We start from the raw sequence: 15,466 nt of genomic DNA on the forward strand, positions 1-15,466 counted from the left end.
CAACATTATCATTATCATTATTATTATATATAAATTCGGAATGATTGCCTTGTCACCGAAGTATGGTTCAGAAAAAAAAAATATTAAAATGGTTTTTGCTTTACATTTTTAGGCCCGTCTCATGGACGAGAGGGCCCCGGTCGTACGAAGCCAATAGATGGCAGCGATATCCCATCCATCTTTGAGCCCCCGAGGGTCGATTTCTGCTCAAGAAATGGAAACCAATAGTATTTGCGGCTGTAACAGGGTTTATTAAATGCTAACTTTGTGCAGAGCACTGTACTAAGCGCTCTAAGAGGTGTACTAAGAGGTGGGAATGAGACACGGTCCCTGGCCCTCAAGAGGCCCACAGTCTGAAAATAAAAGCCGTAGAAAAGGGGCATCTGGTAGAATGAAAACACCTCTATATAGGCAGGGCACAGGACTGGAAGTCAGGAGACCGTGATCCTATCCTGGCTCTGCCACTTGACAGTTGCGTGACTTTGGGCAGGTCACTTGACTTCCCTGTACCTCATTCACTTCATCTGTAAAATGGGTTAATACCTTTTCTCCTTCCCCTTTAGACTGTGAGCTCATGTTGGAAGGGGACTGTGTCAGCACTGTGCTCGTTTGTATGTATTAGTTATTACCCTATTTATTTTGTTAATGAGGTGTCCATCCCCTTGATTCTATTTATCGTGATGATGTTGTCTCGTTTTTGTCCACCCGTCTGCCCCGATTAGACTGTAAGCCCGTCACTGGGCGGGGATGGTCTCTATCTGTTGCCGAATTGTATGTTCCAAGCGTTTAGTACAGTGCTCTGCACATAGTAAGCGCTCAATAAATACTATTGAATGAATGAATATTATGTCAATCAGTCAATGGCATCTATTGAGCACTTACTGTGTGCAGAGCACTGGACTTGGGAGACTGCAATGTAACAGTTATTAGACATTTTCCCTGCCCACAAGGGGCTCACAGTGTAGAGGAGGAGGCAGGCATTAAAATAAACGATGGATAGGTACATAAAATAAAATAAATGATGGATGGGTACATAAAATAAAATAAATGATGGATAGGTTCATCAGTGGGAAGGGCTGGCACTAGTGCTCAGTATAATGTGTGGCATAAAGAGCCCGGGCTTGGGAGTCAGAGGTCATGGGTTCAAATCCCAGCTCTGCCGCTTGTCAGCTGTGTGACTTCGGGCAAGTCACTTCACTTCTCTGTGCCTCAGTTCCCTCATCTTTAAAATGGGGATTAAGACTGTGAGCCCCGCGAGGGACAATCTGATCACCTTGTATCCTCCCCAGTGCTTAGAACAGTGCTTTGCACACAGTAAGCGCTTAACAAATGCCATCATCATTATTATTATTATTAAAAATACCAAAATTATTATACAAAGAACACCCAGAAAAAAGGGAAAAACAACAGACCGATGGGGGCCAGTTTTCGCCTCGAAAGAGCTTTAAATCTACTTTGGCAGAGCACATAAATGATCGCTTTTTGCAATTTTATCATTTTTTTCTGATTTGTCTCCAAATGTATCTTACGGGCAACGCAGCTGCTGGACTGAAGTTTGGGGTGTTGGGGAGGGGAGAGGCCTCATCCAACCAAGGAAGCGTTGGCTTGTGAGGGGCTCGATCTTGTATTACTCCAGGGCTAAAGCACAGTGCTTTGCACATATTATCAAATATCACAGATATCATTATTATGATGTCGTTCTCCTGGGATCTCACAAGGAGTTTGGGTAGCAACGCTGTGACTCAGCCTCTTTCCTTGCCAATCGAGTTCCATGGAAACGCCGTGGCCTAAACTGGCGCCTCTGCCATGGCTCACCCTAATCTGATATTTCTCTCCAGTGTCTCGTACGTTTCCCTGGCGTGACTCAGTAAATGAATCAGAGCTACCTACTGAGCGCCCAACGTGGACAGGACTCTGTGGTCGGGATAAATATCCGTAACAAGAGGAAAACCCTAGTTCTCTAATCCCGTTGCCTTCACAGGATGAAGTCAGTTGCGCTTTCCTGTTCGGTCAGGTCTCAAATTCGTTGAGGGCGACTCCGATGCACTGTAGACTCCCAAGGGCTTAGGACAGTGCTCTGCACACGGTAAGTGCTTGAATCAGTCGTATTCATTGAACCTAATGTGTGCAGAGCACTGTACGAAGCACTTGGGAGAGCAAATATAACAATATAACCTACACAAGGGGTACTGAGATAGTGATGGTGTCCACGGGACAGGGACTGTGTCCAACCCGGTTTGCTTGTATCCATCCCAGTGCTTAGAACAGTGCCTGGCACAGAGTAAGCACTGAACAAATATCATTATTATTATTATTTCCTGCCGTCAGAGAGCCTGATTGATTAAGGACCATGCTGCCGACCCCTTACCCTCGTCCTTCCACCGGTCTAGAATGCCCTCCCTCCTCCAATCTGACAATGACCCCCCTCCCCATACCTCTAAGCCTTATTGAAGGCCCACCTCCTCCAAGAGGTCTTCCCTGACTAAGCCCCACTTTTCCTAATAATGTTGGTATTCGTTAAGCGCTTACGATGTGCAGAGCACTGTTCTAAATGCTGGGGGAGATGCAGGGTAATCAGCTTGTCCCGTGTGAGGCTCACAGTTAATCCCCATTTTACAGATGAGGTCACTGAGGCACAGAGAAGTGAAGGGACTTGCCCACAGTCACACAGCTGACAAGTGGCAGAGCCGGGAGTCGAACGCATGACCTCTGACTCCCAAGCCCGTGCTCTTTCCACTGGGCCACACTTCCTCATCTCCCCCTCCCTTCAGCGTCGCTCTGACTTGCTCCCTTTGCTCTTTCCCCCCTCCCAGCCCCCCAGCACTTATGTCAAATATCTGCAATTTTATTTATTTGTATTGATATCCGCCTCCTCCCCTCCCCCCGCAGACCGTAAGCATGTTGTGGGCAGGGAATGTCACTGTTTATTGCTGTAGTGTATTTTCCCTAGCACTCAGTACAGTGCTCTGCCCACAGTACCCGCTCAGTAAATACCACTGAATGGAGTGAATAAATGACCATGCAACTGGGAGGACATAGAGACAGCGTAGGTGTGATTCATCTTCGGCTTCAGTCACCAGCGTTTAATACAGTGCTCTGCCCACCTTAAGCGCTCAGTAAATACAACTGAGGCCTGGGAATCAGAAGGTCTATTCCCGGCCTCTGCCACTTGTCTGCTGTGTGACCTCAGGCGAGTCACTTCCCTTCTCTGGGCCTGATTTCCCTCATCTGTAAAACAGGGATTATTAATAATAATAATAATAATAAAGTTGGTTTTGTTAAGCACTTACTATTCTAAGTGCTGCGGTAGATACAGGGTAATCAGGTTGTCCCACGTGAGGCTCACAGTCTTAATCCCCATTTTACAGATGAGGGAACTGAGGCACAGAGAATAATACTAATGTTGGTATTTGTTAAGCGCTTACTATGTGCAGAGCACCGTTCTAAGCGCTGGGGTAGATACAGGTAATCAGGTTGTCCCACGTGAGGCTCACAGTTAATCCCCATTTTACAGATGAGGTCACTGAGGCCCAGAGAAGTGAAGTGACTTGCCCACAGTCACACAGCTGACAGGTGGTGGAGCCGGGATTCGAACCCATGACCTCGGACTCCCAAGCCCGGGCTCTTTCCACTGAGCCACGCTGCTTCACTGAGCACCATGTGGGACAGGGACTGTGTCCAGCCCGACTTCCAGGTGCCTACCCCAGTGCTTAGAACAGTGTGTGGCACCTAGCGCAGAAGCAGCATGGCTCAGTGGAAAGAGCCCGCCTTGGGAGTCAGAGGTCGCGGGTTCTAATCCTGGCTCCGCCACTAGTCAGCTGGATGACTTTGAGCCAGTCACTTCACCTCTCTGTGCCTCACTTCCCTCATCTGCAAAATGGGGATGAAGACTGGGAGCCCCACATGGGCCAACCTGATCACCTTGTATCGTCCCCAGTGCTTCCAACAGGGCTTGGCACATAGCGAGCGCTTAACAGATATCATCATTATTATCTGTAAAATGGGGATGAAGACCGTGAGCCCCACGTGGGACAACCTGATCACCTTGTACCTATAGTAAGCGCTTAACAAATACCACAATCATTATGATGATGATGATATATCATTCTGTTGCCGAATTGTCCATTCCAAGCGCTTAGTCCAGTGCTCATTCATTCATTCAAGAGTATTGATTGAGCGCTTACTAGGTGCAGAGCACTGGACTAAGCGCTTGGAATGGACAATTCGGCGACGGAGCGAGCCAGTCCCTGCCCATTAACGGGCTCATTCTAATCGGGGGTATGTGCTCTGCACGTAGTAAGCGCTCAATCAATACTCTTGAATGAATTATCTGTTACCGATCCGTCCATTCCAAGCGCTTAGTCCCGTGCTCTGCACCTAGTAAGCGCTCAATCGATACTCTCGAATGAATGAATCCTCATTATTATCAACTGCGGCCGCCCCCGATGGGGCACTGGGCCTTACAGCGCCCCGCCAGCAGGGGGCGATCTCCCCGCCCTCATCCAACATGGCCGCAGCGGGGCGGCCATCCCCCACTGCGGCTGCGCCGTCCCGGAGGGGGCGGGCGCGCAGGCGCGGAAGCCGGCGGGCCCGGCGAACGTCACGTGAGCGCCCGGCTCCGCCCCCCCCGTCCCCGTCCCCTCCCCCGCGCGGCCCCGCCCCCGCCTCCGTGAATGGAGCTCCGCCGGCCCCGGCTGGCGCTGACAGCGCTCCGGGACGGGACGGCGTCCTGAGCCCCGAGCCCGGATTCCTCCGCCCGGACCGAGGTAACGGACGCCCCGCGCCCGCCCAGCGCTCCCCGGGGAGCGCCCTGCGCCCCCTTCCTCCCGCCTTGCGCGCCCCCCTCCGCTCCGCCCGCGCATGCGCCCCCCCTCCGGCCGCGCATGCGCCGTGCGGCCCCCCCCCCCCTTGGTGGAGCCGCTTCCACCCCGGCCCTGCTGCCTCAGTGGGCCCCCTCTCTCCCGCCCGGACACCCCCATGGGCCTCTCCTCGGGTGACGTCAGGCCGCCCCTGGGCCCGGCCTGCCGAGTTATTATGATGATTACGGTACGCGCTCAGGGTCATCCAGGCTGCTCCTGGGCCCTTTGGCGAGTTACTGTGGTAATTACGGTATTCGTTCATCGTCATTCAGGCTGCTCCTGGATCTCCCTCCCCCCCCCGGCGAGTTATTGTGATAATTACGGTATTCATTAATATAAATGCAGGCTGATCCTGGGCCCGTGTTGACAATTATTATGATAATTACGGTATTCGTCAATAGTCATTCAGGCTGCTCCTGGGCCCTTCTTGGGAACTATTATGATGATTACGGTATTCGTCAATAGGCATTCAGGCTGCTTCTGGGCCCTTCTTGCGAACTATTATGATGATTACGGTATTGGTCAGTAGTCATTCAGCCTGCCCCTGGGCCTGGCTTTGCGGCTTATTATGATAATTACGGTATTCGATAATATAATAATAATGTTGGTATGAAGCGCTTACTAGGTGCAGAGCACTGTTCTAAGCACTGGGGTAGATACAGGGTAATTAGATTGCCTCACATGGGGCTCACAGTTTTAATCCCCATTTTACAGATGAGGGAACTGAGGCACAGAGAATAATAATAATGTTGGTATTTGTTAAGCGCTTACACTGTGCAGAGCATTGTTCTAAGTGCTGGGGTAGATACAGGGTGATCAGGCTGTCCCACGTGGGGCTCACAGACTTAATCCCCATTTGACAGATGAAGTACCTGAGGCCCAGAGAAGTGAAGTGACTGGCCCACAGTCACACAGCTGACAAGCGGAGCCGGGATTCGAATCCATGACCTCTGACTCCCAAGGCCGGGCTCTTTCCACTGAGCCACGCTAGGCCCCACTGCTTCTCCCTCCAGAGAATTCCTGAAATCCTGACTGGGAAGGATAAACCCTGGAGTTGTTTTGGCCTCTCTGACCCAACAGAAGGACCTTGGGAATTCTCGGAGACAAAATTCTCACGTTGATTGCAGTTTAACATACTTGGTCCCTGGGACTCGTATGAGAGTTCAGTCATTCAGTCCTATTTACTGAGCGCGTGGCTCAGCGGAAAGAGCCCGGGCTGGGGAGTCAGAGGTCGTGGGTTCGAATCCCGGCTCTGCCACTCGTCAGCTGGGTGACCTTGGGCACGTCACTTCATTCGTTCAATAGTATTTATTGAGCGCTGCCTATGTGCAGAGCACCGTACTAAGCGCTTGGGACGTGCAGATCGTTAACAGAGAGACACAATTCCTTTCCTTTGACGGGCTCACAGTCTAATCGGGGGAGACGGACAAGAACAGTAGCAATAAATAGAATCAAGGGGATGAACATCTCATTAAAACCATAGCGAATAAATAGAATCAAAGTCACTTCACTTCTCTGTGCCTCAGTGACCTCATCTGTAAAATGGGGATGAGGACCGTGAGCCCCACGTGGGACAGCCCGATGACCTGGGATCCCCCCCCCCCCCAGTGCTTAGGACAGTGCTTGGCGCATAGTAAGCGCTTAACAAATGCCGTCATTACCGTGTTCGAGTGGTCTGTGGAAGGGAGAACCAGGGAGAATCGCTAGCGCCATGAGGAAGTCCGGTTTGGTTTCGTTCTGTTTTGCTCCGCCGTCCGTCTCCCCCTTCTAGGCTCTGAACCCGTCATTGGGCAAGGGATCGCCTCTCTCTGCTGCCCAATTTAGAGAAGCAGCGTGGCTCAGTGGAAAGAGCCCGGGCTCGGGAGCCAGAGGTCATGGGTTCGAATCCCGGCTCCGCCACTTGTCAGCTGTACGACCTTGGGCAAGTCACTTCTCTGTGCCTCAGTTCCCTCACCTGTAAAATGGGGAGTAAGGCTGTGAGCCTCACGTGGGACGACCTGATGACCCCGTATCTCCCCCAGCGCTTAGAACCGTGCTCTGCACATAGGAAGCGCTTAACAGATACCAACATTATTATTATTGTCCATTCCAAGCGCTTAGTACAGTGCTCTGCACATAGCGCTCAATAAATACTATTGAATGAATGACTCAGTGGTAATTATCGAGGGCCTACGCAGCGTGGCTCAGAGGAAAGACCATGAGGCTTGGGAGTCAGAGGTCATGGGTTCTAATCCCGGCTCCGCCGCTTGTCAGCTGCGTGACTTTGGGCAAGTCACTTCTGCGCCTCAGTTCTCTCATCTGTAAAATGGGGGTAGAGCCCGTGAGCCCCACGTGGGACAGCCTGACGACCTTGTGTCTCCCCCAGCGCTTAGAACAGTGTTTGGCACATAGTAAGCGCTGAACAGATACCGACATTATTATTATTATTATTACTATATGCAGAGCCCTGTACGAAGGGTTTGGGAGAGTAGAGTTCAACAGTTAGAAGACACGTTCCCTGCCCGCAGAGAGCTGACGGTCTAGAGGATGCGTTTCCAGTGGAACCTGTAGCGATCCTACTTTGGAAAGTTTTCGAATTCAGATCTGCAGGGATCGTCTCTACCAACTCGATCACCTTGTACAGCGTGGCTCGGTGGAAAGAGCGTGGGCTTGGGAGTCAGAGGTCATGGGTTCGAATCCCGGCTCCGCCACCTGTCAGCTGGGTGACCGTGGGCAAGTCACTTCACTTCTCTGGGCCTCAGTTCCCTCATCGGGAAAATGGGGATGAAGACCGTGAGCCCCACGTGGGACATCCTGATGACCCCGTATCTCCCCCAGCGCTTAGAACAGTGCTCTGCATATAGTAAGCGCTTAACAAATACCAACATTAGTATTGTACTCTCCCAAGCGTTTCGTACCATGCTCCGCACACGGTAAGCGCTCAGTCAATACGGCTTTCTTACGGTGAACTTAATGGGAGAAACTGGAGACTGTTGAATTAAGTGGGTAGAGTATGGGCCTGGGAGTCAGAAGGATCTGGGTTCTAATCCCGGCTCCGCCACGCGTCTTCTCCGTGACCTTGGGCAAGTCACTTCACGTCTCTGGGCCTCAGTTCCGTCATCTGGAAAGTGGGGATAAGCGTGTGAGCCCCACGAGGGACAGGGACTGTGTCCAACCCGATTAACTTGTATCTACCCCAGTGCTTAGACTAGTGCTTGGCACATAGTAAGTGTTCAGCAGGGCCCATTATTGACATTATTATTCGTTTGTGAAGGGTATGGATTTTGTCTTTCAGTTGCCTCGGTGCCGCCTTCAGAGCACATAGGTTTGCTCAGATACTTTTCATTAATACTTTTCTCTCAAAATAAAGCGAACCACGGCACAGAGATTCTCCATCATGGGACTCTGTCATGGGTTACTAATTTTCCTGAGCCAGCGCTAATAACCCTGATACGCTTTCCCCCTTTTTATAAACAACAAACACATTAAAACTTCAAAAGAGGATTTTGGCATTAAGGAATTTAGTATCGGTTGCAAGCTGATTTCAGTAGTTCCGCCTCTTGAATTTGGGGCTCAAGACTGTTTAAGGATTAATTCCCAGATAAAAGTAGATTTGTTGTGTGGGGAGTAAGGATTTCCAGTTTTAGGCTTCACCTAAGGGTAGATCAGTTTTTCAAAAAATGACTCTGGGAGCATAATTCGAACACGAAGCAGCGTTTACACTTTTGAAATCTATTTGTTCAAGCAATGAACCGACTGGATGTCTCTACTAAAGGTCTCAGAACCTGCCAGACCTGCAATTTTGCAGACTGTGAGCTCATCGTGGGCAGCGAACGTATCTGCCGTATCGTACTATCCCAGGCGCCTAGTACAGCGCTCTGCACGCAGTAAGTGCTCAATAAATACGGTTGATAGTGCAGTACCTAGATGCCGTACTGGTATTTTGTTACGTGGTGAATGTCATTCTGCTCTTCCATCATTTAAAATGAAAAAAACACAAACATATCTTAGTAGAGCTAAAAATGCCAAGGTCATAAAGAGCAGTAAATGTTTTATTATTTATTTAAAAAGCATTAAACCGTTTATTTTTCTTTTACTTGCCCTTAGCTGTAATAATAATAATAACGGTCAGATAGTTGAGCACCTACTAAAAAAGCACTTGAGAAGGCGCAGCTGAAGCCCCAAGACACGTTGGCTGCACGTAGCGCTACCTTTATTTTATTTTATTTTTTTGCCCCTACGAAAGTAATTTTAGGGTATCGTGTAGAGTTAGTTCAGCAATCAGTCAGTGGCAATCAGGGAAGCAGCATGGCTCAATGGAAAGAGCCCGGGCTTGGGAGTCCGAGGTCATGGGTTCGAATCGCAGCTCCGCCGCTTGTCTGCTGCGTGTGACTTTGGGCAGGTCACTTCACTTCCCTGTGCCTCAGTTACCTCATCTGTAAAAGGGGGATTAGAACTGTGAGCCCCACGGGGGACAACCTGATCACCTTGTATCCCCCAGCGCTTAGAACAGTGCTTGGCACATAGTAAGCGCTTAACAGATACCACCATTATTATTTACTGAGCGCTTACCGTATGCGGAGCACTGTCCTAAGCACTTGAGAGAGTACAAGACACCGGCGTCGGTAGACACGTTCTCGGCCCACAGGGAACTCCCAGTCTAGACGGGGAGACGGACATTAAATATGAATAAATAAATTATGGGTAGGTACGTGGTGCTGATCCACCACTTCCCCCTCTGGTTATTTCCCCGGCCTTTAGGAATAACTTGTCGCTCAAAGTCTCTTGATCAATTCTGCTTTTCTCCCCTTAACCCGCTGCTTTGGTCCGTGGCACAGATACCTGGCCAGGTGGCCTTCAGATTTCAATCTCAACATTGTTGTCTCATTAAAGACGCGTGTCCATTTTGACGGCCAGTCAGCTCTTAAGGGAAAGGGCGCGCCGTACTTGGCATTCATCCCTCATTCGTGAGTGGACTAGCTGCGGAGGGGGGTGACTTGCCCGAGGTCCCGCAGCGGAATTGGAAGACACGTGCCCTGCCCTCAAGGAGTTTACAGTACATATAATGATAATAATGGCATTTGTTAAGCACTTACCATGTGCAAAGCACTGTTCTAAGCGCTGGGGGAGACACAAGGTGATGAGGTTGTTCCGAGTGGGGCTCACGGTGTTGTTGTTTTTTTTAAATCCCATTTTACAGAACTGAGGCCCAGAGAAGTTAAGTGACCTGCCCAAAGTCACCCAGCTGACAAGTGGCGGAGCCGGGATTAATGATGATTGTGATATCTGTTAAGCGCGCACTGTGTGCAAAGCACCGTTCTAAGCGCTGGGGGATACAAGGTGATCAGGTTGTGGGGCTCACGGTTTTAATCCCCATTTGACAGATGAGGGAACTGAGGCACAGGGAAGTTAAGTGACTTGCTCAAGGTCACACAGCTGACTAGCGGCGGAGCCGGGATCGGAACCCGTGGCCTCTGACTCCCAAGCCCGGGCTCTTCCCACTGAGCCACGCTGCTTCTCCTTGCTCCATATCCATCTCTAATTTCTTTCAACGTCTCCCCCTCCGGTCCGTAAATTTCCCGTGAGCAGGGATTGCGTCCGCCTAGTCTACTGTAGGAGAAGCAGCGTGGTTTAGTGGAAAGAGCGCAGGCCCCGGAGTCGGAGGACCCGGGTTCTAAACCTGCCTCTGCCCCTTGCCTGCTGCGTGACCACGTGCAAGGTACTTAACTTCTCCGGACTGCAGTTCTCGCATCTGTAAAATGGGGATTCGGTCCCCGTTTTCCCTTTTACTTACAGTGTAAGCCCCAGGGGGGACCTGATGATCCCAGCCCGTAGCACAGTGCTTGGCACACGGTAAGTGCTTAAGAAGGATCATGATGATGATGATGATGATGATGATGGTGATCACTATTGTATTCTCCCAGGGCTCCGCACCCAGTCAGTAAATGATCTTTAAATCACCCTTCACCCTCGATTCTCAAGGACTTTAATAATGATGATAATAATAATTATAATGTTGGTATTTGTTAAGCGCTTACTATGTGCCAAGCACTGTTCTAAACGCTGGGGTAGACACAGGGGAATCAGGTCGTCCCACGTGGGGCTCACGGTCTTAATCCCCATTTTACAGATGAGGTCACTGAGGCACGGAGAAGTGAAGTGACTTGCCCACAGTCACCCAGCTGACAAGTGGCCGAGCCGGGATTCGAACTCATGACCTCCGACTCCAAAGCCCGGGCTCTTCCCACTGAGCCACGCCGCTTCTCTTAAGGCACTTGGGTCTGCACGTAGTCAGCGCTCAATAAATACCATTGATGTTTCTCCTGCCAACCCCCTCAGCTCTGCCAAATCTTTCCGTCAGAAGCTTTCTAAAATGCCACTTCCTTCTTGGAGCATTCTCTGAATAATTCCTCCAACAGCTCAACCATTCCAGCCCTCAGACCCCCCCAGGGCGCCCTAATCACCTTATGTAATTAATAATAATAACGGTATTAAGCGCTTACTATGTGCCAACTACCGTTCTAAGCGCTGGGGTAGATACGAGGTGACCAGGTTGTCCCACCTGGGGCTCACAGTTAATCTCCATTTTACAGATGAGGGAACTGAGGCGCGGAGAAGTGACTGGCCCACAGTCACACAGCCGACAAGTGGCGGAGCCGGGATTAGAACCCACGACCTCCGACTCCCAAGCCCCTGCTTTTTCCTCTAAGCCGCGCTGCAGGTAAGAGAAGCAGCGTGGCGCAGTGGAAAGAGCACGGGCTTTGGAGTCGGGGCTCATGAGTTCGAATCCCAGCTCTGCCACTTGTCGGCTGTGTGACTGTGGGCGAGTCACTTCACTTCTCTGGGCCTCAGTTCCCTCATCTGTAAAATGGGGATGAAGACTGTGAGCCCCACGTGGGACGACCTGATTCCCCTGTGTCTGCCCCAGCGCTTAGAACAGTGCTCGGCACATAGGAAGCGCTTAACAAATACCAACATTATTATTATTATTATTACCTGCTTGCTCACTTACTGCTTGGTGATTACCCTGGTCATATTTTCCTCCAAGGTCTTGTTCCTTTCATTATCGCTTTTGTCGATTTGTGTATCTGTCTTCCCGGTTAGATTGTAATGTCTTGGATAATGAGGAAATTCAGCCTATCCCTCGTGGTCACTCGTTAATATCTGACTGTGCAGAGCATAGGGGAAGCAGCGCGGCTCAGTGGAAAAAGCCCGGGCTTGGGAGTCAGAGGTCACGGGTTCTAATCCCGGCTCCGCCACCCGTCAGCTGGGTGGCTGTGGGCGAGTCGCTTCACTTCTCGGTGCTTCGCTTCCCTCATCTGTCAAATGGGGATTGAGCCCGTGAGCCCCACGTGAGACAACCTGATAACCTTGTATCTATGCCAGCGCTTAGAAGAGTGCTTGGCGCCCAGTTAGTGCTAAACAAATACCATAATTAGTAGAGAAGCAGTGTGGCTCAGTGGAAAGAGCCCGGGCTCGGGAGTCAGAGGTCATGGGTTCGAATCCCAATCCGCCACTTGTCAGCTGTGACTCTGGGCAAGTCACTTCACTACGCCTCAGTGACCCCATCTGTCAAATGGGGATTAAAACTGTGAGCTCCACGTGGGACAACCTGATCACCTTGTACCTCCCCCCCTCCCCCCCCCCAGCGCTTAGAACAGTGCCTTGATCATAGTAAGCGCTTAACAAATGCCGTCATCATCATTGCACTAAACATTTGGGAGCAAGCCATGAGAGACTAGATTTCCACAATCTAATGGGGGAGAAAGGCAGGCCTATCCGTCTGCGTGGCTCAGTGGAAAGAGCACGGGCTTTGGAGTCAGACGTCGTGGGTTCAAATCCCGGCTCTGCCACTTAATAATAATAATAATGATAATAATGTTGGTATTTGTTAAGCGCTTACTATGTGCCGAGCACTGTTCTAAGCGCTGGGGTAGACATAGGGGAATCAGGTCGTCCCACGTGGGGCTCACAGTCTTCATCCCCATTTTACAGATGAGGGAACTGAGGCCCAGAGAAGTGAAGTGACTCGCCCACAGTCACACAGCCGACAAGTGGCAGAGCTGGGATTCGAACTCATGAGCCCTGACTCCAAAGCCCGTGCTCTTTCCACTGAGCCACGCTTGTCAGCTGTGTGACTGTGGGCAGGTCACTTCACTTCTCTGTGCCTCAGTCCCCTCATCTGTAAAATGGGGATTAAGACTGTGAGCCCCACGTGGGACGACCTGATTCCCCTGTGTCTACCCCAGCGCTTAGAACAGTGCCCTGCATATAGTAAGCGCTTAACAAATACCAACGTAAAATAAAAATAAACAAGAAGAAAAACACCCAACGGGAAGCAGCGAATGGAAGCAAAGGCCGGCAATTTTGTCCGACGGGATGGCGTGAACAGGGCGGGCGTGGGATTAATTTGGGCAATGCCTAAAACAGGGCCCTGCACAAAGGAGTTAAATATCAGTGCCGATTATGTAATCTAGGTGATTAACGCTTAATAATGGGGCTACTCCTAAACCCTTACCGTGAATCGAGCACTGTTCGGAGGGTTGGTGAAAGTTTATCAGGTCGGACGGGGTCCCTGTCCAAATGGGATTCCAGTCTAAATAGGAGGGGGAAAAGGGTATTAAATTCCCGTCTGATAGGGGAGGTAATTGAGGCACAGAGAAGTGGCCGACCCATGGCTATCGGCCGAGGGGGGATTAGAACTCAGGTCCTCTGAGTCTTTTCATTAGGCCTATGCGTAATCTAGTTACTCTTCAGAAGTCTTTGAAATCCATCGGTGGTATTCGTCGAGTGCCTCCAGCTATGCTTGGGAGAGTACGATGCAAAGGCAGTAATGGGCATGATCTCTGCACACCCTAAAATAATAATAACGGTGGTATTTGCTAAGCGCTCACCGTGTGCAGAGCACTGTTCTAAATAAATATAGTATAAAGATGTGCACAGAAGTGCTGCGAGCGTGGAAATGACCGCTAAAGTGGGGTTGAAGTGGCAGTTGGGAGGTGACCTGATTAACCGGAATCTACTCCAGCTCTTAGTACAGTGCTCGGCACATAGTAAGCGCTTAACGGATCCGTTCATTCGTTCAGTCGTATTTTTTGAGAGCTTACTGTGTGTGCTGGGCACTGCACTAAGCGCTTAGAATATACAGTGCGGCAACAGATAGAGACGATCCCTGCCCGACAACTAAACAGTGCTTAGTACGGTGCTCTGCACTACCCCAGCGCTTAGAACAGTGCTCTGCACGTAGTAAGCGCTTAACAAATACCAACATCATTATTATTATTATTATAGTAAGCGCTCAATAGATACTACTGAATGATTAGAAGCAGCGTGGCTTAGTGGAAAGAGCCCGGGCTTGGGAGTCAGAGGTCGTGGGTTCTAATCCCGGCTCCGCCACCTGTCTGCTGTGTGACCTTGGGCACGTCCCTTAACTTCTCTGTGCCTCAGTTGCCTCATCTGTAAAAATGGGGATTAAAAAAATGTGAGCACCACGTGGGACAACCTGATAACCCCGCATCTCCCCCCAGTGCTTAGAACAGCGCTCTGCACATAGTAAGCGCTTAACAAATACCATTATTATTATCATTCTCGTTGGGAAGAGGGGAAGTTAATCCGGGAAGGAAGATGTGATTTGAGGGAGGCTGTGAAGAGGGAGGAAGCAGGAGGGTCTGAGCAAGAGGTCAGCAGAATGAGAAGGCGGCGGGGGTGAATGGGGTTCCTGGAGAGAAATGGAGCGTAAAAATTGGCGGGTATTTGAAGAAGAACAGAGAAGTAGGCAGGGGAAAGCTGATGGGGTCAAGACTTTCTGCTTGATATGGAGAGGGATGGGTTTTGGAGGTACGGGCAAGACATGAGAGCAGAATTATGTTCTGAAGGACAGATCCAGGCAGCAGGCAAACCAATGGGTTGGAGAAGTGTGAAGAAACTGGAGACAGGGAGAAAAGATATTTTTCATTAGCCTATTTATTTTGTCAATGAAGCGTACGTCCCCTGAATCCCGGCTCTGCCACTTGTCAGCTGTGTGACTGTGGGCAAGTCACTTCACTTCTCTGTGCCTCAGTTACCCTGTCCTTAAAATGGGGATTCATTGTGAGCTTCTTGTGGGTCAACCTGATTACCCTGTATCTACAGCATTTAGAATAGTGCTCTACACATAGTAAGAGCTTAGCAAATACCAACATCTTTTTAATTCCCTTTATCGTGATTCTGTTGTCTTGTTTTTGTCCGTCTGTCTCCCCCCGATTAGATTGTGAACCCGTCATTGGGCAGGGATTGTCTCTGTCTGTTGCCGAATTGTACGTTCCAAGTGCTTAGCCCAGTGCTCTGCACATAGCAAGCGCTCAATAAATACTGTTGAATGAACGAAAAGAGGCCAGTGCAGTAGTGGGAGGTGACAAGTTGTAGTAACCCATGTTCAGGATGTGCGTTTGGGAACTCTGTTTTGTTACTAGAACGGAGACATCTTTGGGGTTTTGATTCTGTCCATGATTAGGTTTATAGAACTCCTGCTGTCCTCTCTCCTCCCCCGTTCCCGCGTTTTCCTAATTAATGGAACTGCGTGATGGCGGCAGCCGTGCTATTTCCTAAGAGGTGGCACAGTAATAATAATAGTAATGCTGGTATTTGTT

General features: G+C 50.1%; 1 protein-coding gene across 1 annotated transcript in view; it reads left to right on the top strand.

Annotated features, from left to right (window-relative positions):
- The first annotated feature begins 4,672 nt into the window (after positions 1–4,672).
- CLCN5 (chloride voltage-gated channel 5) overlaps positions 4,673–15,466 on the top strand; it is a 120,836-nt gene continuing 110,042 nt past the window's right edge. Inside the window, exon 1 of the mRNA XM_029067374.2 lies at positions 4,673–4,766. The gene's annotated coding sequence lies outside the window, so the exon portion shown is untranslated. The remainder of the gene's footprint in view (positions 4,767–15,466) is intronic.

This window comes from Ornithorhynchus anatinus, chromosome 6 (assembly GCF_004115215.2).
Source record: "Ornithorhynchus anatinus isolate Pmale09 chromosome 6, mOrnAna1.pri.v4, whole genome shotgun sequence".
Lineage (NCBI taxonomy): Eukaryota > Metazoa > Chordata > Mammalia > Monotremata > Ornithorhynchidae > Ornithorhynchus > Ornithorhynchus anatinus.